This window comes from Ostrea edulis, chromosome 7 (assembly GCF_947568905.1).
Source record: "Ostrea edulis chromosome 7, xbOstEdul1.1, whole genome shotgun sequence".
NCBI classification, from domain to species: Eukaryota; Metazoa; Mollusca; class Bivalvia; order Ostreida; family Ostreidae; genus Ostrea; species Ostrea edulis.
Genome location: NC_079170.1, coordinates 10,499,063 through 10,524,572, shown reverse-complemented (window position 1 = coordinate 10,524,572; position 25,510 = coordinate 10,499,063). Strand labels below are relative to the sequence as shown.

General features: G+C 35.5%; 1 protein-coding gene across 10 annotated transcripts in view; it reads right to left on the bottom strand.

Annotated features, from left to right (window-relative positions):
• LOC125654323 (beta-1,3-galactosyltransferase 5-like) overlaps positions 1-25,510 on the bottom strand; it is a 54,845-nt gene that overhangs the window by 5,673 nt on the left and 23,662 nt on the right. For 4 of the 10 annotated variants that reach the window (XM_048884256.2, XM_048884252.2, XM_048884246.2 and 1 more), the window contains exon 2: positions 445-526. The gene's annotated coding sequence lies outside the window, so the exon portion shown is untranslated. Of the gene's footprint in view, positions 1-444; positions 527-918; positions 1,065-1,271; positions 1,417-2,094; positions 2,614-2,722; positions 2,780-5,157; positions 5,283-5,724; positions 5,741-21,553; positions 21,573-25,510 lie in introns of those variants that run through there. The other 6 variants (XM_048884250.2, XM_048884251.2, XM_056143268.1 and 3 more) reach the window with 6 other exon arrangements.

The window sequence follows — 25,510 nt, the reverse complement described above, 5'->3', positions numbered from 1 at the left end:
CGCAGTCAAAATCAATATGTAAAGAACGGTCCAACTATTGGTATGAAACACGTCAGACAGCATTTGACCCAATGACAGTTTGTATTTGCAAATTAGATCGTTATAACTACCATAGAATTTGCGATATGCCTACATCGATTTAAAAAGTGATCATACGCAAAACATGCTAGTGCGTTTCGAATCAGTTGAGACACATAAACACCAGATAACAATGGTATTTTACGACATAAATATTGGAAGTTTTCGATAGGGAAGCTGACGTTTTCCCGTTTGATATAGATATGAGTTTTAGTTTGCCGTTAACACACACACGCACACAATATCATAAACAGATGTCCAATACCTATAGGTAACACTGTATCAATTTTTCTGACTGGAACTTTATCGTGTAAGTGTAACAAGTTTTTGTTATCATTAAGTCGTGACAATACGTATGTTATTTACCTTGTAGGTTATAAATGTTTGGTACGGCAATGTGGCATTTTCCGCGGTTTAAGGGCTGCAACCTATTGGTCCCGTGTTACAACTGCAAAAAAAGAAAATAATTCATAAGAGACATGGTGTTTTTCCTTCAATAAACCGACTTTAAGCGTCTATATATATATATATACATATATATATATATATATATATATATATATATATATATATATATATATATATATATATACACGTTTCCATAATTTATCTAGCGAGCCCAGTACTTTCCTTCCCGTTAGTCGTGAATATAAGATCGCCATAACGAATGTTACGTCTCGTATATGCTTTTTTATTTGTTTTTAACTTACGAATCATACAGTATCAATAGGGATGAAAAAACAGGAAACATTTTTTTTTAATTAGTTCCAAATACAGAATATATATAAATAAACAAAAATGCTAACACTAAAACTACACCAAATTTATAAACGCATTTACACTGCAAATTAAATGTTGATTGTTTTTAGCTTGCTAATCAATGTTTTCTAGGGGGCGGATACGTCGTCTTCATCCAATAGGCTGCTATCTATATATGTAGTGTTGGAGGTCACGCCATCCCTTATCATATTTACCAAGGACAACCCCTAGAAGTATTAATGAGCATGGTTCTATGTTAAGTATTAACGAAACACAGCACACAAGAGAAATACTATGGACCATAAGTGGAGATAATGTACGATGATAATAATTTAGAATTGAAAACGTTACAATGCACTTTATTTAAAAGTGGACAATGGCAGTTTTACCTGACAAAGACTAGAGTTCCAGTGACATAAAAACACACGACTTACCGATCAAAGTCTCCCGAGTGAACCCACAGGTCTATCAAGCTATAGACTAGAGGAAGATTGAATAAAGTACTGAAATTCATTTCCTCATCAGTATTTCGATTCAAGTTCATTAACTCAACCCATGTACATGTATATGTAAGGGTACCTAAAGTAGAATGGATATTAGGAAATATAAATAAGGTTAGAGGGTGCGTATAAATAGGGAAACCATTAACGAGACACCAAACCAAGCCAGTGCCTCTATGTCACATCAGGAAAAGTTACAACGACAGCCTACACAATTTTTGTTCACAGGCACTTGACGTTTTAAATATCTATAATAAAAAAAAAATGTCTTCCTGTAGACATAATATTGTCAATATTATGTTTAGACAATATTATGTTTAGACAATATTATGTTTAGACAATATTATGTTTACAGGATGATAATTCTTTTTTTATTATAGATATTCAAAACGTCAAGTGCCTGTGTTTTTGTTCAAAAGGAAGTCATACATTGTGACGTAATACAACTCTTTCTGCACTAACATTCCATATAAACACTAAACGTACACATTACACAGTGTGTACAAACAATTAAAGTAACCGCGGACAGAGGTCAAGTAACCGCCGATGGAGGCCAGACAACAGCTAGGCCATGGTCCAGTGTGACAGAAGTATTCCCTTATCGAATAAAAAGGTTTTCAACACAACAACATCACATAATTCAAACAAAACCCAGTTTTTCAATGCTCTAACACGAGTCGTTGGAACAAATGAGCTATTTAGTTTCACGCACGGACAGTGATTAGATATCGTGTAATTAGTAATTTATTAATGTTACCTGTTCTTCAGAACGGCCTTCATAAACAGCGCAGGAGATCACTATCGGGACACTACACTGCAGATTTGTTCAAGTTAAACATTTATCGGACACACTAGTTAAACGTCACACGGGTGGATCGAAATACTTAATAACCTTTACTATTTACTTAAAGGGCACAAGGTGAGGATGATACGGAACAAGAACGAGACACGAAGCCCAGTCTTACATCTTAAATACATTGAGCAATTTAAAAACGAAACAAAACAAAAACGATATAATGGATAAGCTGTTTCTATTATCTAGATCAGGTGAGACTTTCCATGACGACCAAAGCAGGTAAAGATGTGTCACGGGTTACTTGATAGGGTGGGAGGGGGTGACAATGACATTCCTTTGTGATAAAATTCATTGGTAAATCCCGAAGATATATTTTCTTGCTGCATATTTCATTTCAGTAGTTACTGTGGAAGGGAGTCGCAACGTAATACCCCACTTACTCAAAAATAAATTTCGTACTGTGATCGTGTACACGAGAAAGGGATACTTATCTGTTTAAAAGTTTGATTATGTTCAATGGAATTCGCACGTCAGTCATTGCATCAAGCAAGAAGATTAGATAAGAGAAGGGTATTTGGAAACTGCTTACATTACAGTGGCGGATCTAGAGGAGCGGTCGGTTCCGGGTTGCCTCAACCTCCCTGTGCTGTCAGAGTAATATAAACAGGAGATAATCACAATTATCTTAAACTAATTACCTAGAAACGATTATATACACGTGACCACCGGCGATTGATGCAACAATTTTATTCACACTCGATGTTGATTCAACGTATCATTATTTACATCCATCACTATTTTGCCAACAACAAACTTCTCTTCAATGTAAACCTTTGACTGGCGGTATTGTTAACCTTTGACTGGGGGTATTGTTAACCTTAGACTGGCGGTATTGTAAACTTTTGACTGGCGGTATTGTAAACCTTTGACTGGCGGTATTGTATGGTAAACCTTTTGACTGGCGGTATTGTATGGTATGTGAATATTTTCTTAATTTCCATTGGTTGAATTAATTTCCATTGGTTAAAATGCCGCTTTATCCAAGAGAGATAATTTTTCTGTGATCTTAATATCTACTTACGGATTAACAATTTAACAAGATTTTCAATCTTTAAAAAAAAATGACAAAACAAACAAAAGAAAATTACAATTCATGAAATTGACACACAACTATTACAAGACATTTATAAGATATCATTATTAAAAAGAAATTATCTCAGTATGTTTGCATAAAAACATAAACACTCGTTGTTGTTTTTTATGCTTTGTGAATTTTCTATTTGGTGGAGTTAATCATTACAAACAGTTTTGTAATCACATAGATCTAAGAATTACACAAAAATAATAAGACTTGTCCATAAAATGAACCTCGCTAGATTTTGATAGCCTTCAGGGTGCAATCCGTCCAATGTTGTAAAATTATTCTATTCTTTTAGGACAAATTTTCATTTATTTAAAATTGCTCACATTTAAATAACAATTATTCACCTTTTTCCAAACTTTATATACTGGTACGTGATGATACAATATGTGACCACACTACTACAGTATTTTCAGGTTTTTATCCATGTTCATTTCTAATACAGTTGTACTACTGCAAGGGTGATTTTTATGAAAATTTGAACAATTCAAACCTGTTTGCTTTATTTCATCAATTCTTATTTTATTTTATCAAATACACCGAAAATCGCCTTTTCTTATTTTGATATAGAGGCTTTATTCAGAGTTAATATGGGGAACAATGGTTTTTGATTAGTACAAATACCATTCATATTCAAGATTATACTTGCAAAAAAACATTTGTGAGGATACTGAAAACAAAGAGATAATCCAAGTTCACTTTGATTAAGACGGCAATATTTTTTTTTTAAATAGCTATACTTGTTATATGTTTGTATTCCCCGCTTAAACTTATTATGCGGAAAACCGGAAGTTAATAGCGCTCGAAAAATGTTAACACGAACATAAAATTCGGTAGTCTCGTTCAACCACACGCTCAGGTTTCTCCATAAATCTCCGAGCGTCTGGTTGAACGAGACTAAAAATTCCGGCAGTAATTTGAAAGTGTGTCATTCCGTAATGTACAAATAAGAACTTCGGTACAATCTACCCCCGACTGCATGGTGTACGGTAAACTTGGCCGACATCCCATGCACAAACAAATACAAACGCGTATTATCTCATTTTGGCACGAAATTGCACTTAGTAAAGAAACAAAAATAGCGAATCTCCTGTTAAAACTGGGTAATAATGTTGCAAACCAATACGTGAAAGAGATTGCTTGGCTCAAGAACGTGTCAAATATCCTTAACAATTGCGGACTTTGAAACATTTGGCAAAATAACGCATGCAATCCAAACTGGCTAAAGTCAAAAGTAAAACTTATTTTACTCGATCAATTCAAGCAAAAGTGGAATTCTGACATCAAAACGCTATCAAAAACTATAAACTATAGAATGTACAAGGATGAATTAAAATTTGAAAAAAATATTTGGATATCCTACCCAGAAAAGATGCTATAACCTTTTGTAAATTTCGAACCTGTAATCATCACTTACCTATTGAAAGTGGACGCTGGCGAAACGAGCCCCGAGAAACAAGACATTGTAATAACTGTGATTTAAATGAAATTGGTGATGAATTCCACTACATGTTTAATTACAAATCTCTGATTGATATAAGAAAACAATGTTTATCACCAAAACAAATACGTTTCAAAAACATCATCACTTTTAAAAATATAATGAATTCAAACAAGCAATCTTTTCTAAGAAAATTGTGTTCCTTTATAAGAAATATTAATAAACTATGCTCCCATACCCAATGACTACTCGAATCTAAAATTGCAAATGTTGCCTATCTCCGTACTCGCGCATGCCTTAAAACATTAAATTTTAGTGATATAATACCATCACTTTTATATAAAATACATGTACTAAATCTCTGTATACAATTGTGTAATTGTGATGAGAAATAAATAAATTCAATTCAATTCAAAGTAAATCACTGTCTTCCCTATCTTACCAGGGTTTGTGATTCAGCACACGGAGTAGATGACAAATTCTAGACGTGGGAAGATGGATCAACTTTATTGAAGTCCTTTTGTAAATCTATAGAAGTTACGGAAGTCTTTTCTGCTCTGTATTATTCTGTTCCGTATAAACACAAGGTCACAGGTCACAACAAGAACGCTCACAGCAGAATATATTCTATTCGTCCACTAGCACATAGTTTTCTTTGAAAAATTTACATTTTGATAGCTTCAAAGAAGTCAAGCTTGAGATGCCAGGAAATGCAAATATGATAAATCATAGAGTTGGTCATGCACACGTGTTGTCCTTAATTGTCTCGCACAGTGGTGTGCTATAGCCGTTACAGATACAATAGGGGGGGGGACAACACTTTTCACTCTATTTTTCTTTATATAACGGGAAAAAAAGAGAAGAAAATACAATTTTCCTCGGCAGCAAGTTTTCTTTAACGTTTACAAATTATTAGAATTTTTTTTTAAATTTCATACATTTTGACATATTACAAAATTATGCTAATTCACACTAATCATAGACCGGATGTAAATGATAAATTACTTACTTAGTGTCCGAGTTTACAGCTACTCAGTACAGTTCATTTATGCATTTCATTTAACCCAAAATCAACAAATTTCACAAGCAACAATTTTCACCTGCCTCGGTAGATTTGCTGAAGCCGTCGGTCTATGCACCATTCGAGAAAAACCAGCAATGACATGTACACTGCACGAACCCCAAAATACTCATAACCTGCTGGATTTGTATAAAGTCAATTCCCTATTGCCTTTCCCATGTTTAGAAATCAATTTACACACAGAATCCCATCTCCAGCAAAAGAATCCTTGTTCAATAAGCCGTAGTTAGCATTGATTCGAGTTTAGTGCAAAGTCGGGTATTAGCTACATTACCAGTCGGTTGTATTGAGGAAATAACGTAAATTCAATACTTTATATCGTAATTTTTTTTTAACATCGAGTTGGAGAAACTGTTCGGTTCTAAAGTTTGAATATTTACTTTTAACGCGGACACCAAGAAGTCCATTTAAATGTATCGAAGCAAAATGAGAAGTATTTCATTTCTATTTTTCTATTACTCAAGACCTTTACACTGTCACAAATTTTAACATGTAAACAAAGAAAAGAAACAGGTGCTCTGACTGGACAAATAAGTAAATTGACAGAGCATCAAATAAATTAATTAATTGACAACATAAAAACCGAGAAGCACAGTTAGCATACAATATTATGCCACATGTTTTTCTGAGTTTAAAAGCCAACCAAGATCACAAATATCTTTGATATTATCATTTAACAGCTATTATATTTACCATTGTATTATTGCATCGTGCACGATCAATTTCCGCACACCTATCCTGAGGATTTAACACGGCAATACAAAACAGAAATGGTGTCCGTAATGCTATCGTACACGCCATAGCCCGTATAGTTTCTTACAATGTACGCGTTCGCACGGAAAATCGCACAGACACCGTGGCAAATGTGGATCATATTCTGGTTTTGTTTCTCCCCCGTGTCAGAGGTCAAATATTGAGATGGTAGCCTAATTTTTAGAATACACTTTTTATACGATCTTGGCTCTGACTTCTTCAAATAAAATTGTAAACATAAATTGTAAATATAAATTATGACACTAAATACTTTTAAACAATATACACTTGTAATCATATTGTATAGCTCAAATGATTTAAGGAGGTATGCTACACCAGGGAAATTTGATATGGTTGAAAAGTGGAGGATATGTACAACAATATTTTGAAATCAAAACCTTTTAAATTTACTTTATATAGTAAAAAAAAAAATGCAGTTTTAGTAGAAAGCAATCTGAGAAAAAAATTAAAATCCCTGCTGGACTCGAACCCGCGATCTAGTTCAGTAGTCGACATGTTAACCTACTGAGCTACTCAGCTAGGCGATGGTTTCTATAGATGAATAGGCAAATATTGCTGATATTTATATTTTCATCCATGTTTTAAAAGGAAGTCAGCCATTATGACGATGTAGAGTACCTCCTTAAAACAGAGGCGACAGAGAACGGTGGTTGAGGAAGACTTCACGCACTTAAAGCTTGTACAGCTAATTGTTTTTTGAGCAAGAAAATGTTTCTATTCAAAATTTGACCAAACTCAAGATAAAATAAACTGGTCAACTACTTCAGGACTTATATGGGAATACGTTCATTTCCCATTTCTATTTTTACCGTCATTACGAAAAACAAGTTTCGGGGGGGGGGGGGGGGGGGGGGCATGGCATATTTACCTCCAGTCACACGAAAGAAACTAATCGTGTAACGAGTTCACACGAAAGAAACTAATCGTGTAACGAGTTAAAATGTCATACGTTTTCATGGGTTTTACAGGATTATCTTCAAAGTTGAGAAATGTTGCTTTGAAACATAAAAGCCAAGGCAAACAACATTTCGGAACAGAGGTTGTCCTGCGTCAACCACAGAAACAAGAACTTTATTTCTAATATACTATGGTCATAACATCTTCGCTAGCCAAGGGTGACGCTCCACGGTGTTCCTTCAAGAGAAACACCGTGGGGCGTCACCCATGGCTAACGATGATGGGTTCAGAAGTACCTATACAGCCGGAGGCTACGAATTAGGTCACCTGGTGACGTCATGGCAGGTTCTGAAGCGGAATCCACGTTTCTTGCTGACAAAAAGGGTCTACTACATATGTATTTTGAAAGATATTTTAAGTATTTAGTTTGATGTAGGCGAGTTAAAATGTGATGTAATCTATGATCTGGTCTGATAAAACTACACGCACGTGGAAGAGGGTTAACCTGTCTATGCATCACCATATTGTTTTGTCGGTTGATTGATTAATTGATTGTTTCTAAGTCTCGTCGAGGATTTTTCACTCGTATTGAGACGTCACCAGCTCTTGGTGAAGTCAATCTAATTAAAATTAGATGTTAGATCCGCTCACAAACTCGCTACACAAACAGCGAGTAAGTGAGCGGATCTAACATCTAATTTTAATCAGATTGTAGGCGAAGTACCACAAATTTAGACCTATGCTTAGCACTCACGGCCTTAGCAGTGAAGGTTCTTTATCGTGCCAATGCCTGCCATGACACAGGCAATTTTTAAGGTCATATCCGAAAGGCCCGTGATTCTCGCTTTTAAACGCTGAGCGTTTGGCGAAGGAGCAATCACTACCTATTTTTACTCTTAGGTTTGACGCGGCCATAGCACGAGCAGGGCTCGAACTCATGACCTCCTTGGTTACGAAGCGACTGCTCTACCAAGTCACTCCTGTGCTGAGCTTCCGCGAAGTGTCTGATGGTTTGTGAACAAGTGTATAGATCTCGGAACGTAGATGATTGCTGTTTTATTGAATGTCATATCCCTCAGTTATTTATGAATTTGTTTGGAACATACATGTATGCGTTAATTTTTATGCTAGTGAAATAGAATGATAAGTTATCAATTGTTATATTAGCAAACACAAAGTGTAAACAGTATAAATTGAGTAAGATCGTATAAAAGTCATAAAATGGGGGCTACAACTAACAGCTGTTTGACTGATTGATTTTACATTGTTTAACGTCCCTCTTGAGAATTTTTCATTCATATGGAGACGTCACCAATGCCGGTGAAAGGCTACAAAATTTAGGCCTAAGCTCGACGCTTACGGCCTTTGAGCAGGGAGGGATCTTTATCGTGTCACACCTGCTGTGACACGGGACCTCGCTTTTTGCGGTCTCATCCGAAGGACCGCCCATTTAGTCGCCTATTGCGACAAGAAAGGGGTATTAAGGACCTATTTTGTCCCAGTACCTCACGAGAAAAACAGCCGTTTGAAGGCAATACACAACGTCAAATAAGATCAAAGACGTGAGACCTATATGATCTCAATAAGTATTATATTTTAAACCCATACATTTATTTGTCTGATGGAAATTTGATATGCATCTCACTGTTCTGATAATCTATTGACTAATCGGCATATACTGGAGAATAATGGACGCGGCGGTATTTCTTTGATCTCTACCAGAACCGTGGTAGAATGACTGCTGCTTCCGGAACCATAAGACGCCATCAGCATACAGAACACAAACAAACTTCGCATTTGTAGCTCTGAAGAAGTATTGTTGTCAATAATTTCACTTTCTAAAAATTTACAAAAACTGTACATAATTTTTCAACTCCGCATGTTCTGCACCCTAACGTGTCGCGCATTTGACAAGCAAATTATTCTAGTATTAAAAGTCTGCTCAGTAATTGATATGTATTACAAAATTGTCCATTCCGTACACGGGCCTTGATAAAAAGAAACGACTTAGGCGGTCTGACATTTAAAGAGGCCTTGCGCGGGGTATTTTTATTGTGTTCATTTGTTTGGGCAGAGAAAACAAATGGCATATTGAGAAGAAAAAACAACAACCCTGTATTCAACGAATTCACCCTCAGCAACGTAAAGAACAAAGTTTAAAAAAAATGAATAATTAAATATATTATGCCGAAAGTACGAAAGTACATAAAAAGTAATATTACTTGGGCCAAACTCATCAAAAATACGGAATCGGAGCGACTACAATCAGTGATAGAATTGTCACGTGGGAAATGTGGCATGATTGAGCACTGAAAAAAGAGAGGTTCCGAAATAAGCAACATAGGCCGATGTAAACTATTATGGTTTCATTTCTATTTGCGGAACCCAAGAGAAACGGAAATATTTGCATTTCCAATGCTTTTACTAACGATATCTTTACCAATTGAAATGATGGCCATTTCCTCATGAATGTGAACGATGTGCGTATTAATCTTGATAAATATAGTAAGTCTATTTTAATGACTAGAAATATTCCGACGGATATGAAAGTAAACATAAAAAATCAATTTCATTTGTGAAAATACATGAAGTAACGCGCTAACACTAGCGCGCTAACACTAACAGTAGCGCGCTAACACTAACGCGCTAACAGTAGCGCGCTAACACTAACGCGCTTCGTGATGTATTACGGTGTAAAGCGACGCAGTTCATACCCTCATGCATTTTCAATTTTAAACAAGAGGCCCATGGGCCACATCACTCACCAGAGTCACCTTGGCCCATATCTGAAGACTTTCCATATATATTTGCATGTAAAACCTTAGTCCCTATTATGGCCCAAACTACCCTTTGCAAACTTGAATCTACACAATGTCAGAAAGCTTTCATGTAAATGTCAACTTCTTTGGCCCAATGGTTCTTGAGAAGAAGATTTTTAAAGCTTTTTCCTATATTTGTATGTAAAACTTTGACCCCCCCCCACTTGTGGCCCCATCCTACCCCCGGGGCCATGATTTGAACAAACTTGAATCTGCACTATGTCAGAAAGTTTTCTTGTAAATATCAGCTATTCTGACTCAGTGGTTATTGAGAAAAAGATTTTAACTATATATTTGTATGTAAAACTTTGATCCCCCTTGTGGCACCATCCTACCCCCGGGGGCCATGATTTGAACAAACTTAAATCTGCACTATGTCAGAAAGTTTTCATGTAAAAATCAGCTTTTCTGGCTCAGTGGTTCTTGAGAAGAAGATTTTTCCTATATATTTGTATGTAAAACTTTGATCCCCTATTGTGGCCCCATCCAACCCCCGGAGCCCATGATTTGAGCAAACTTGAATCTACATTATGTCAGGAAGCTTTCATGTAAATCTCAGCTTTTCTGGCTTAGTGGTTCTTGAGAAGAAGATTTTAAAAGTTTTTCCCTATATATTTGTGTGTAAAACTTTGATCCCCCCTTGGGGCCCCATCTTATCCCCGGGGGCCATGATTTGAACAAACTTGAATCTGCACTATGTCAGAAAGGTTTCATGTAAAAATCAGCTTTTCTGGCCCAGTGGTTCTTGAGAAGAAGATTTTTAAAGATTTTTCCTATATATTTGTATGTAAAACTTTGATCCCCTATTGTGGCCCCATCCAACCCCCGGGGCCCATGATTTGAACAAACTTGAATCTGCATTATGTCAGGAAGCTTTCATGTAAATCTCAGCTTTTCTGGCTTAGTGGTTCTTGAGAAGAAGATTTTTACAGTTTTCCCTATATATTTGTGTGCAAAACTTTGATCCCCCCTTGGGGCCCCATCCTACCACCGGGGGCCATGATTTGAACAAACTTGAATCTGCACTATGTCAGGAAGCTTTCAGGTAAATTTCAGCTCTTCTGGCCCAGTGGTTCTTGAGAAGATTTTTAAATGACCCCACTCTATTTTTGCATTTTTGTGATTATCTCCCCTTTGAAAGGGACATGGCCCTTCATTTGAACAAACTTGAAAGCCCTTCACCCAAGGATGCTTTTGGTCATGTTTGGTTGAAATTGGCCCAGTGGTTCTGGAGAAGAAGTCGAAAATGTGAAAAGTTTAACAGACATACGGACAGATAGGCAGACAGACAGACAGACAGACGACGGACAAAAAGCGATCAGAAAAGCTCACTTGAGCTTTCAGCTCAGGTGAGCTAATAACACACACGGGAAGATTTCAAGATACAAGGAAAAAATCATACACTAGTGTTACATTACATTATATGAATAAACTCAGCATATGCATCATTTGTATTCATATGTTGCACTTAACTTGTGTCTTTTTGTAAACATAACTAAAATATATTGTTTTAGCACACTAAAACTCATGTCTCCCTTCAATTTTCCATAATTAAAAAAAAATATCCCTTTTTTCAGGGATCACCTTTAAAGTGGAAAATGAAGAGTTACGGTATATAACAGTCACCTATATGTATCTGTGCTTCAACCAAGGAACAGTGTTGTGAACATTAATAAATTCAAATTACCAACATACCAAATATCAAAGGCCCATGTCAAAACACAAAAAAACATATGGTCCGGGCAAAATTTGTATGAGAAGCGGAAGGAGAAGAATTCACACTAAAACAATAAGGGGGGGGGGGGGTAATTATCCTATATAACAGGTCAGTTCTTTAATCGAAAAATAAAGTATATTATTATATAGCTAATAAATAGTCAATTATAATATCTGCGTAAAATCTAGAGAATGTTAGCGTTCAATATCCTGAGAATTTATTGAACGCTAACTTTGCATTGCGTAAATTGTATGCGCCCGAAACATTCCGAGTATGAGCGTTCAATATTGACGTTACCGTAACGACGTAAACAAGCCAAAATGGCAGACGACGGTCTTCCGAATCTGACAGAGCCGGTATTTGATATTTACTTAAGTAAAATGTTTTACTGTACATAAATTATGATGTCCCCATTTACAAAATCAGTTAGCTTCATGCATTAATGACGGGTTAAATATTGAACAGTTAAAAAATGCATGCTGTTATTGCACACTTTCACCTTGGATGCCAATATTGATGAATTCTCGTCTGTTTTGGAGTAGTTTGAGTGAAGAGGGATATAATTTAACAACTAAACACTTAAGCTATATAATAAAAAGGTTATTGAACTTATATAGGTGAATATTGGCATTTTCACAGCCAACTCGTGCTAATATTCACCAATATAAGTTCAATAACCCTATATTATAATAGCACATGAAAAGAAAGGCTGTAATCACTATTTACATAAATCATATGTATATCCATATAAGCTAGAAGCCATAGGCACAACAAACGTCAGAGTAGACCAGCAAACAGTTAATTCTACATGGAGATGAAAAAATTTACACGGAGATGAAAACTTATAATATCTAATAATGCAAATCACTCGGTGAGGGTCATAGAAGTATAAGGATGACGTCTCTATCATAAAAGCGCGGAACAACGTTACGAACACATCTAATAATACACCATATTGCAGAATGTCTAAAAATATAAACACTGCAGAATTCTTTAATATCTAAAAATATAACATCTGTCCAGTAGAAACGAATCCAATTTTGATGGGTTTTTTATTTATGAAAGGATAGTGCATAAACTAAAAATACTCCGAACAGTAGAATTTCTAATAAAATATACAATGTATACAATGCCGAAATATCGCCGGACGCGCGGAGCGGAGGTCACAAGTGGGCTGACGTAATCAATTTTGCCCGAATAGACGGTCAATAATTGTTTTGTTATATGAAAAACAGAACGAATCAGTCAATACGGCTAACTTACACGTTTTGCAGGTGTTGCTATTGAACAAACATTTTGAGTCTTTATTCGCGTTATCCCTTTCAGCCAAACGATAAGTCGAAGAATCTGCTATGATAATCAGAAGGCAGATTTGTTTACTGCCACAAAACTGCCTAGAACCTACTATGGCCACCTCTCCAAAAGGTCCGTGCATTTATGTCAAACAAACTTGTTTACAATAGAGGGTTAGATACTTTCAGAAAATAGTTTTTCTTAAAGGTCCATATCATTTATATAAGAGGTTTCCCATTTTTTGGCAATTTTCTAAAATGATACACCAATGCATAAAATGTGTGCATGTTTATCTGACATAATAAACGGGAGAACTTACTGTACGTAGATGGGTTTGGAATATTGTCAAATTACTAAAACAATTGTGACCAATTCAATTCAATCTATTATATATATATACATTTAGCAAATAATACATGCGTGTAATAAAGACTCTTCTCTTGCAGATCTTTTGTTTTTGAATGAACAAACTTACATCAAATTTTTTAATTTAATTCAAAAGCTCTTTTCCAAATAGCATTATCCAATACGTCTAGAGTACAATTATCCCGGGTGACGAAGTGGCCCCAGCTATTGACACGGTACATGTACAGGTATGCACAAGTTTATTATTAGTTGGTGTCTCAACACAAAGTCAACACAAGGTCGTTTAGTCAGATAATGGGGTAAGCGTGATGATTATATCTTCCACCTGAATTTAGCAAATTGTGCAATTTAGTTTCCAATTTGAATCGAATCATCTGAAGACGTTACATTAAAGTACATCTTTCTTTGTCACTTTTTTTTAATTTAAAATAAGATTAAAAGGAAAGAAAAGAGGCATAAAGAATGTCTCTCTCCCTCTCTCTCCTCTCTCTCTCCTCTCTCTTTCCCCCCCCCCCCTCTCTCTCTCCCCTCTCTCTCTCCCCCTCTCTCTCCCCCCTCTCTCTCTCCCTCCCCCTCTCTCTCTCCCTCCCCCTCTCTCTCCTCCCTCTCTCTCTCCTCTCTCTCACTCTCTCTCTCTATCAATCGATTCCAACAACACCCAATATCGTAAAGTATCGGCGATACAATGTTGAATACAAACATTGTACACAACACTAACATGACCAACGCCACGAACAATTAGACAGTGATATTTTGGGGAAGACCTTTCCCTTCCTCAGGTTTTACAAAAGATGGAAATAGTTAGAAAAAGATATACAAAAAAGTTGGCACTAAATCTACAATTGTATTTATTGCACGATTTACAGTATGGGCAAGATCTAAGGAAAACGTATTCCACCCTGACACAGTGTTTTTGCATTGCTATTCCATATACATGTAATTGATAATCATATTTTCTCGGAAAGGGGGGGGGGGCAAATTAGGAGACGTTCTATTCGTCCAGTGAAATGCGATAACAATTAACGGTATATCCGAATAATGTTATTAACGGATTAAAACATGTCAGACCGTCCAATAGTCAATGCAATTGGACATCCCATTTTTCAATACAATTCTTTATTTCTTTGAGCCAACTGGCTCATCACAATTGAGCACCAGGATAATTGAAGATAATTCAGAGAGTGAACGTACAAAGTAAACAGGTAAATAATTAAACATCAATGTGACATTTTCTTAATAGTATAGCAACGCTAAAAAAATTTCCCAATTTCAACCAATCGCTGACATTACTAGTAGCTAATAATTGAATTAATTCAAAAACATTTGGTCTAGAATAGTAATACTTTGTCAATCCCCCCCCCTTCAAATCGTTATACAGTGGACATTTCAATATGAAATGAAATTCGTCCTCAATATCATGGAGATCACAACATGTACATAATCCATTAAATTTGATTATGTTGTAGTATCTACCTAATTCAATATTCAATAAATGGTTAGACAAAATGCAACCTAAATTTAGTTAATAACCTTCTGTGATTTTTTTATTCATGGATTTTGTTAGATATCTTTGCAAACAGAAATTATCGATAAGGTGTTGATATAAGTGGCCTTTTGAAGATCTAATAATATTTTCAAAAGATATTTTGTTTATATACATCTAAAAGTCTTTGCTTTATAACAGAAAAACATTGAAAGTCTACGTGATTTTCTGACTGTATATAGTTTAAACCAAGTGATGACATTTGATTTTTAATATGTAAAATCCATTTGTCATTTAGTATCACTAAATTTTCGTAACAAGACTCGAGAATAGAATTTGCTTGGATTTATTTTTTTTTTCATGGAGAAAATTTCTGAATTGATTGATTGACGTCAGCATGTAGAAGATTTACAATCTGATTAGACTTTTGCTCCTCTACAGTGCACTTTGAACAATACAAGTATTTTATTGCATAGTAGAGGAGCGGAATTTTAACTTGCATTGATGTGAAGTGTGTCACAGAGAAGCGGAATATTAAAGTCTAATTTTAATGACATTGAGAGGATTCACCGTTCTCCTGGAGGACACGGCTGACTACCGAAATAAAACCCCTTCATCAGGTCTGCCAGACCATACCCTCCTTGTGACCAGGGATGTCATTTCACTTTACACTAACATTACACATGATGAGGATAAAGAGGTTGGAATAATAGGGACATTCAATGTCATTCAACTGAATCACTCATTCAGCTTCTTGTGTAACCGTGGTTAATGACGACCCCCCTCCCCCCTGTACCCCTGTACCGTAGCTAATACCCCCCTCCTTTTTACGTCTGAACTGATTCTAAAAAATATAGTTACATGATGTAAGGAACTTGATAAACATCGAAAATATCCAAGGAATGAATATTTCTATTATTGATATAAAAAAGATTTATATATCCAACGCGCTACACAAGGTTCAAGTTTCTGTAAATTTTTAGACCTACAGAAGTCCCCCCCCCCCCCCCCCCCCGCATTTATTCAATCCAAGAAAAGTTCAGTTTTCTTTCACTTTCGAGTTTAACCAACGACACGTTCTGTTACATAATCACGTTCTTGCCAAAAAGTCATTATTTGATATTACAACATATTTATGATAAAAGATGAAAACGTTTCTTCTCTACGCATTGGATTTCATTTTTGCACGGCTTAATAACAAAATCTGTTTGTCGTGATCTTATTCAGTGTCACCGGCTTTGTACTTGCCACAAACAATTCAAACTTATTTTTTTAAAAATGTGAATAGATTTGCACAACATGTAAAATTAGCAACATTAGAGATCAAGGAGTCACACATTGATTAAAGCTGTAGGTGCACCGTGTCGGTAAATAAGTATATCAATAAATACTCCAAGGAAACGTTCAAATGTGACCAAATTTTGTCAAAAACTGTAAAAATTGGAACTCTCCAAAAGGAGGTAAAAAATTGTTTGTAGCAAGTTTTTGATCAAACTTACTTACTATGAAGAAAAAGATGTAGCGGATACCTCTGGTATATATTGTAGGAATTCATGTTTACAATATAAATTTTTTTTGCTTTGTATTACATAAACATTGTCACGTGTGACACTCCTTAGAAATACAAAGAAAGCTTGTTGCCAAATTGACTTTGGTTGGTATCTGTCAGAGGAAAATCAAGATCGATTTTCTGACAACAAATAGAATTACACAATCATCCTATTTTTCACAACAAATTGCGAAATAAATTATCTTTAGGCCAAATAAAATAATATGTGTGGTTCCGGTTACACTCCATTGAAAAATACGGTTAAAAATTATGAGAGGCCTACATTTATATTATGAATTAACAAATTTTGCCAATAAACTCCGAAACGCTTGCTCCAGAGTTACTGCTCACACCTTTGATATTGTTCCATGTGTGAGGTGAAGTCCGTCAGCTATAATAGAATCTTAATTGATTAGTAAATGTCGTAAAATTAATTAAACACCTACTTTCGCTTTCGAAAGCAACCCTGAAATAGCAAAAATGAGAGAACAGTGGCGGACCCGCTTTCGTGGATCTAAGCCATTTTTTTCCCTTTTCTTTTTAATGACAAGTAAGACAGTACCGTTACGATTTGAAGTATATGAGTTGTTTATCGATGCTTGATTTTGATCATACAGAAAAAAGAAGTTTTGATAATTCTTGAATAAATAAAATATGCCTATTAATATTGTTTCTTCAATCTGTGATTTTAGTCTTGAACACTATAGATGCTTATAGGTCTACAACCAATCGCACATTCTCGGGCCTTTCCGGCAGGCCAAGACGTTGCGATTAGTTTACAATATTATCAGCAAAAAATTGTGCAGAATGTTCAATGTTAGTTATACTTATAATAGTTTTGATTAGGCCCACATTTATCATTTTATGAAGATTTATAATTATATTACATTATATTACTTCAACGAAGGACACCCCCTCCCCTCCTGAGACCAACGATCTGACATATTAAGGAGCAAACTTCCCAGAACAGCCTCTGGCCATTCGATATCGAAATCGAAAATATCAGATGAATATCGTATTTAAAAATCTATTGATATATCAATTTTCGATTTCGATATCGAATGGCCAGGGGTTTTTCTGGGAAGTTTGCTCCTCAAAACATTTTACCAAAATTAGGTTGTACACTACCTGACAATGTTCAAGAAATCAGGCCATTGTTTACGATATAGCAGTTTTTCTGTTTGCCATTAATATAGTGCATTATGTTTTAATTGATTATGGTGTTTGACGAGAAGAAACGACGTGTATTCATAATTTTGCCCGGAATGTGTCGCACTGGACAAAAACTACCATTATAAACACATTTGCAATACTGAGAACGAACGTTCATTTTGTCTTTGGTCAACTATTCAGCATGACGGATTACAATTGCATTCGTAAAATCATTATCTAATTTTCAATTCGGAGAGAGATCATTTATGTTACATACGGAACATTTAATTTGGAGCTCCAAGTGACTTTCTAATAATCAAGTTTTATTTACTGTATATGATATCAATAAATAACATAGATAATACACACAATTATTCAAAAATTGTTCTTAAAAATCATTTGGGTTAAAGATATCGTTCATTCAATCCATGTGCACAACAATCAAACACGCACTAAAACAGACAACCATTTAATTGTGATTTCCCGTGCTTGCACGGGATTTCATCTAGTAAAAAAATAACAAGAGATGTTTGTAAAACACATATGCCCCCCCCCCCCCCATGGTGCAAAATTGAAAAGGGTTATACACACACATCATTTAATTGAGAGTAGTATCATCAATTAAAAATATTGAGCAGACAATATCTTCCTATCGACCATGTGAGCTAAAAATCAATAGGAGTCATCAACTCCCGAAGATGTACCAGTGTACCAAGTTTAATGTCTGTCAAGCAAAGGGTTCTCAAGATATTGAATGGACAGTATATTCCTATGTCCAGTGTGACCCTTGACCTTTGACCATGTGACCTCAAACTCAATAAGGGTCATCTTCTCCTGAAGACGTATCAGTGTACAAAGTTTGATGTCTGTCAAGAAAAGGGTTCTCAAGATACTGAGCAGACAGTATATTCCCATGTCTAGTTTGACCCTTGAAATTTGACCATGTGACCTCAAAATCAATATAGGAGTCATCTTCTCCTGAAGATATACCAGTGTACTAAGTTTGATGTCTGTCAAGCAAAGGGTTTTCAAGATATTGAGCGGACATTATATTCCTATGTCCAGTTTGACCCTTGACCTTTGACCATGTGACCTCAAAATCAATAGGGGTCATCTTCTTCTGAAGATGTACTGGTGTACCAAGTTTGATGTCTGTCAAGCAAAGGGTTCTCTAGACATTGAATGGTCAGTATATTCCTATGCCCAGTTTGACCCTTGACCTTTGACCATATGACCTCAAAATCAATAGGGGTCATCTACTCCTTAGGATGTACCAGTGTGCCAAGTTTGATGTCTTTCAAGCAAAGGGTTCTTAAGATATTGAGCGGACATTATATTCCTATGTCCAGAGTAGATTGACCCTTGACCTGAAAAACAATAGGGGTCCTCTTCTACTCATAACCAACCCACATATGAAATATCATTATGCACCTATGCATATATAGTACATAAAGAACATGTACATGATGCAATGTACATATTCTGGAGGACTAGCGCATGAAAGTTAAGTAATCAGTGTTGATATAAGTGATAAATTTACACAATTTTTTCAAAGTGATAGTATTTTTAGATTGAAACAGATTTTTGTATTTAATTGTATTAGCATTTGTTCTGTTTTCCAAATTAAAATGATTTCTGTACAAACGTAAGTGTGGACAAACTAAAATATAATGAAACTCATCTCCTAAGTCATTTTTGTCACAAAAAATGCATTTTCTTTCAACATTTTGCCATCTACCAGTTTCTATTACTAATTTATGGTTACAAAAAGTTATTCTGTCTTTGGTATCGAATTTATGAGCAGCTGGTTCAAAGAAATAAAGAAATTGAAAAACAAAACATCTTCACAAGTCAGGGTTTGTTGATTTGTTACCTCTCACTATCTTCACAAGTCAAGGGTTACCATACTGAAAATGTTTCTCATTTCATCTTCAAATGTCCTGAGTTTTCAGATTAAACACCAGTCCCTAATTGAGAACACGAACAATATTCTAGACACACAAAACGGGCTATGATTGATGTTTTTTCCTGCCTCGATGATCCTAGTATGTGTGTTGGAGAAAAATCTTCACAACAAAATTTCCCAAGTTTTTGTTGCAGTTTACAGTTACAGTTTGGGATGCATCGAATTCATAAATGGGGCCTTGTTTAGGTATGGGTAAAAGCAGGGATTTAAGACATCTGCGTGTAGAATATTGTTCGTGTTCTCAATTAGGGACTGATGTTTGACTTTTTTTAATTGGAGATGGTCAATTTTGTCATTCACGTTGTCAGTCTGGTGTGATAATTTATCTTATTGGTCCTTGAATTCTGTTTTCGCCATTTCACTGATAGGTTTTATCGCGAGCTGTAAATTGGTATCAATTAGTTTTTTTTATATGAGGTTCGCTTCAGAATTACCACCTGTAACTGATCAACAACCATCTCGGCAACAAGTTTTTGCAATGGCCGCAATTCACTGGTTCATGAATGCGGGACTGTGTTTACGGTAAAACTCACGCCTTCCATTACAGATTGAAGAACAGAGTTTTGGTCATTAACTGTAGTTTGTTCACCTGATATTTTGGGTATTTTCGTGTTCTTGGAGGGTACCTGGCTTATGCAGTTTAGATGAGGACTGAGATCTATTTTCAAAGTCAGGAGAAAAAACGCTACATAAAGTTTTCCTTTTTATGCCCCCGAGATCAATGATCCGGGGGCATATTATTTTTGTCCTACCTGTCACTCCGTCATTCTGTCATCCTGTCTGAAACTTTAACCTTGCTAATAACTTTTGAACAGTAAGTGCTAGAGCTTTGGTATTTCACATGAGTATTCTTTGTGACAAGACCTTTCCATGCGTACTAAACCTTTTGACCTTGACATTTGAACTATTCTAAAAAAAAATTGACATTGGTCATAACTTCTAAATGGTAAATACCCGAGCTTTCATATTGCACATGAGCATTTCTTGTGACAAGATCATTCTACTGGTACCAAGATATTTGTCCTTGTGACCTTGGCCATCTTTGGAATTGACCATTATCGGGGGCATTTGTGTTTTACACACATATTGTGATATTAGGTTAATCGATGGCGAAGAATGTAAAGTTTGCATCATCATGTATCTCACTAACATGCGAGCCTCCCGTTTCCGTAATAGCGGAGTGTTGGGGCCTTTATATAAGGTGGGTCGCGACACCAAAATTTTATTTCAAAGCTCGTGAAAACATTTCATTAGTCAGAAATAACCCGTAGAATAATCATCCATTACTGAAGCGTCTTGGAAGGTAGATCCGCGAAATAAAAAAGGTAGGTCAATTCGCGACACCAGCAGGACTGCGTTCATGGTTGTAGCGACCAGTCTAACTGCTAAGGCTAGGGAACACTGTGTGAATGAATGCTTGTTAATCCTACGTAGGGCTAGCCTACATGTAGATGTTCGTTCTATTTCATAGCGCTATCTAGCACTACGTAACCGCTAGGGCCGTGAACGCAGCCCAGGTGTAGCTGAATTCCTACATCCCTCCCCCGAACATAAACGGGGTAAAAATCAGAGGAATCTCGGATTAAGTTTTGTTTATTACAGTGCGAGGGGTATGAATTTTAGGATCCCTGGTAGAATACCACTATTATTATGAGTACGTAAAGTTCTGCGATTTGCAATATTCAAACATAACCCCTTTTAACTCAAGTATATATGAAATAAGTAATATTTGTATACTTACAAACAATCTAACACCGTCCGATTTCTACACAAAGACAGGGTCTTCATTTCTCTTCATATAAAGGGGGTATTTAAAGTCACAGTTCAATGGACAACCAAGGGGTGACCAAAGGTTTAAAAAACATTGCAGAGCGATCATTAATGCATGGAATGCACAAAGCGTTTTTGTAGGATTTCTAGTTTTGGGTAATGTTTTTGTAGGATTTCTAGTTTTGGGTAATGTTTTTGTAGGATTTCTAGTTTTGGGTAATGTTTTTGTAGGATTTCTAGTTTTGGGTAATGTTTTTTCATTGAATTTTCAAGTAAAGATTTGTGAATAATGCAGAAATAAAGGTGATTTAAAAGGAAAATGTTGTGGTAAATATGTTTTTTTTTTTTTTTTATAACTGTTTATATTGTTAGAGTTCGGTAAATATATATATATATATATATATATATATATATATATATATATATATATATATATATAAATATATATATAATTTTTTTTTTATCAAAATTCATATACACATGTACATTGTAGAATCTTATGTAGGGAATTTCTGCTATTTGGGAATTTTCTACAAATGAAGGAAATTTTTTACAGTGATTAATAAATCCCTGGGGTGTTCGGGAAAACAGGACGATAACTATGATTTTGACTGGCGGATCAAGAAAAATATTGCTGGAGTAAATCTCTTTTCAATTTCTTATGCATTTCCCTTAATTGCATTAAATTTTGGATTATTGCGAACTAATGTGTTGTCTCTATGAAAATGAACTGGTCAATCCTTTAAAGCATATACCCTTACGGTGTAATGCTGGTATTTTCTTAGGGCAGTATTTGTTTGGTCAGTTGGGGATAAAATGTTTTGTGAAGGTAATTCACTACCTAAATATTTTTTTTTTACCATTCATTCCGTGGACTGTGACAGTTTAACATTGCATGTCGTGAATTAGTTTAAAACTATGAAATAACAATTGTACTTATAGGTACTAGTAATTAGATATAACAATTGTACTTATAGGTACTAGTAATTAGATATAACAATTGTACTTATAGGTACTAGTAATTAGATATACACACTGAGGGAGTAATCCAATATAACTGTATGGAAATAAGAAATTTACTTTCTTCTGTTTTATTTTGTTTTTACAACTGGATGTCGAGAAATGCTGTACCACTCCGCCATGATCACGTGTACTCGCAATATGTATTTCATGTAAAGACTATTGATGTAGTAAAATATTAGTTTGATTAAAATTACTGTCTACATTACACTGAGTGAATATCAAAAATTTGATATATCAGATTGTAAGACTGGGCAGCATTCAACACATCGGGGTTATTTAAACAAGGAAATGTCTTCTTTGCTGTTTTATCGGATGATAAAGGTTTGCAAAAAATTGCACACAAAAAAATAATAACCTGCGTTTTATTGTTTAAATATAAAACTAGTATTCTAAGATTATAGGAGGGAGGGGGGATGTGGGAACAAGAGGCCCATGGGCCACATCGCTCACCAGAGTCACCGTGGTTCATATTTAAAGATTTTTCCTATATATTCGCATGTAAAATTTTGATCCCTATTGTGACCCCAACCTACTTCTGAGGGGGGCATGATTTTTTCAAAATTGAATCTGGACTAGGTTAGGAAGCTTTCATGTGAATGTAAACTTTTTTGGCCCACTGATATTTCAGAAGAAGATTTTTAATGATTTTCCCTATATATTTTATATGTAAAAATTGATCCCCTATTGTCACCTCATCTTACCCCCGGGGGCCATGATATTAACAAACTTGAATATGCACTATGTCAGCAAGCTTTCATGTAAATTTCCACTTTTCTAGTCCAGTAGTTTTTGAGAAGTATATTTTTCAAAGATTTTCCCTATATATTTGCATGTAAAACTTTGATCCCCTATTGTGGCCCCATCCAACCCCCGGGGGCATGATTTGAACAAACTTGAATCTGCACTATGTCTGAAAGCTTTCATGTAAATTTCAACTTTTCTAGCCCAGTGGTTCTTGAGAAGAAGATTTTTAAATGACCACGTCCTATTTTTGTGATTATCTCCCCTTTGAAAGGAACATGGCCCTTCATTTGAGCAAACTTGAAAGCCCTTTGCCCAAGGATGCTTTTGGCCAAGTTTGGTTGAAATTGGCCTAGTGGTTCAGGAGAAGAAGTCGAAAATGTAAAATGTTTACAGACAGATGGACAGACGACGGACAATAGGCGATCAGAAAAGCTCACTTGAGCGAGAAATCTATAGATCCAAATCATCCTGTTGTTGTCAACATTGTGATAACGTCGCGATGTTACGAGGGGACATGTATTCGTTCCTCTCTCCATCACCAGTGGGTCCATTCATTCCTACTCGCTCGTTCTCAAGAATAATTAATGAGGCAATTTGATTGGGCGCTCATGGAAAACCCTAAGCGAATTTGTCCAATCAAAAAGACGCTTTCACCCCAATTTCGGTATACAATTGCTGTGGTAGCAAAGTTAAGTTAGTGCTACCTTTAAAAACAGAAGAGTTCCATTACTATAACGGTTACTTTGATTGGACGATATTTTAAAATATTTATTCATGAGAACGAGGGAGTAGGAATGAATGGACCCACGGGTGATGGAGAGAGGAACGAAGCGTAATCAATCGTGGGTTTCCGACGATGATGGAGAGAGAAACGAAGCGTAATCAACCGTGGGTTTCCGAGGATGGGATCTACGAAGTCTGATTTTAATTAGATAAGATAAGATAATAAGATAAGAAAACTTTATTTCAATTCGGAATGTATAAAACACAAATAACATAAGCTCTATAGAGCTTTTTACCGAATATAAAACATATACATCAACATTAAAATAATAAAACAACATGCAGCAATATTTAAGATTCATGCAATCTGGTATTTCATATAGATCCTAGCCGGAGATGGCAAGCGCCTCTCTGTCCAACGACCAACATCTACATGCAGTAATTTATAAATACGATTAAGACACAGAACTTAGAATTTAAAAATAACTAGATGATTTCTAAAAATATGGTTATTTTAAATAAATATTATAAGCTAAAGAAAGTTACAACTGAAAGGAGCAAACCAGAAAATACAATCATCTGCATGCAGAACAGCAACATTTAGTACCACTCCAGGACTGCATTAAGCTCTTAAATTGAGAGAGCTATTTTCAGTCCTGAAATGGTCTGGAAGGCTGTTCCACAGTGTGGCAGCAACAAATTTAAAAGATCTCTTGCCATATTTTGATGTTCTGACTTGTGGAATGTCCAAAATGTTATTGTATCTAAAAGAGTATTTTGAATTTGTTGTGTGTACAAGATTGTGCAGACATGAGGGCGACAGTTTATTCAAAATCTTAAAAGTTTCAAGCGCCATAGTTCTCATTCTTCGAATCTGCAAAGAAGGCACCTTTGCTTTAATCAATAAGTTTTCATATGAGCTGTTGAGATCATCGTATACAAAGCGAAGCGCTCTTTCCTGCACTTTTTCTATCTTTTTGGAATTTTTCTCTGTACAAAAATGCCAGGCCAAAGGGCAAAAATTAAAATTACTAAGAATAAAAGTATGAAAAATTGTAAGTTTGCTTAAGGTAGTACTCTACATCGTCATAATGGCTGACTTCCTTTAAAAACATGGATGAAAAAATCGATATCAGCAACATTTGACTTTTCCATTTCTATTAACATACCTAGCCGAGTAGCTCAGTAGGTTAGAATACCGACTGCTGAACTGTAGGTCGCAAGTTCGAGTCCAGCAGGGGTTTTAATTTTTTTTCAGATTACCTTCTACTAAAACTGTATTTTTTGACAAAATAAAGTAAATTTGAAAATTTTCAACTTCAAAATATTGTTGTACATATCCTCCACTTTTCATCTACATCAAATTTCTCTGGTGTAGCATACATCCTTAATCTGTTCAAAAATGGGCCTAAACGTTTAAGAATATTCAGTTGTTGGG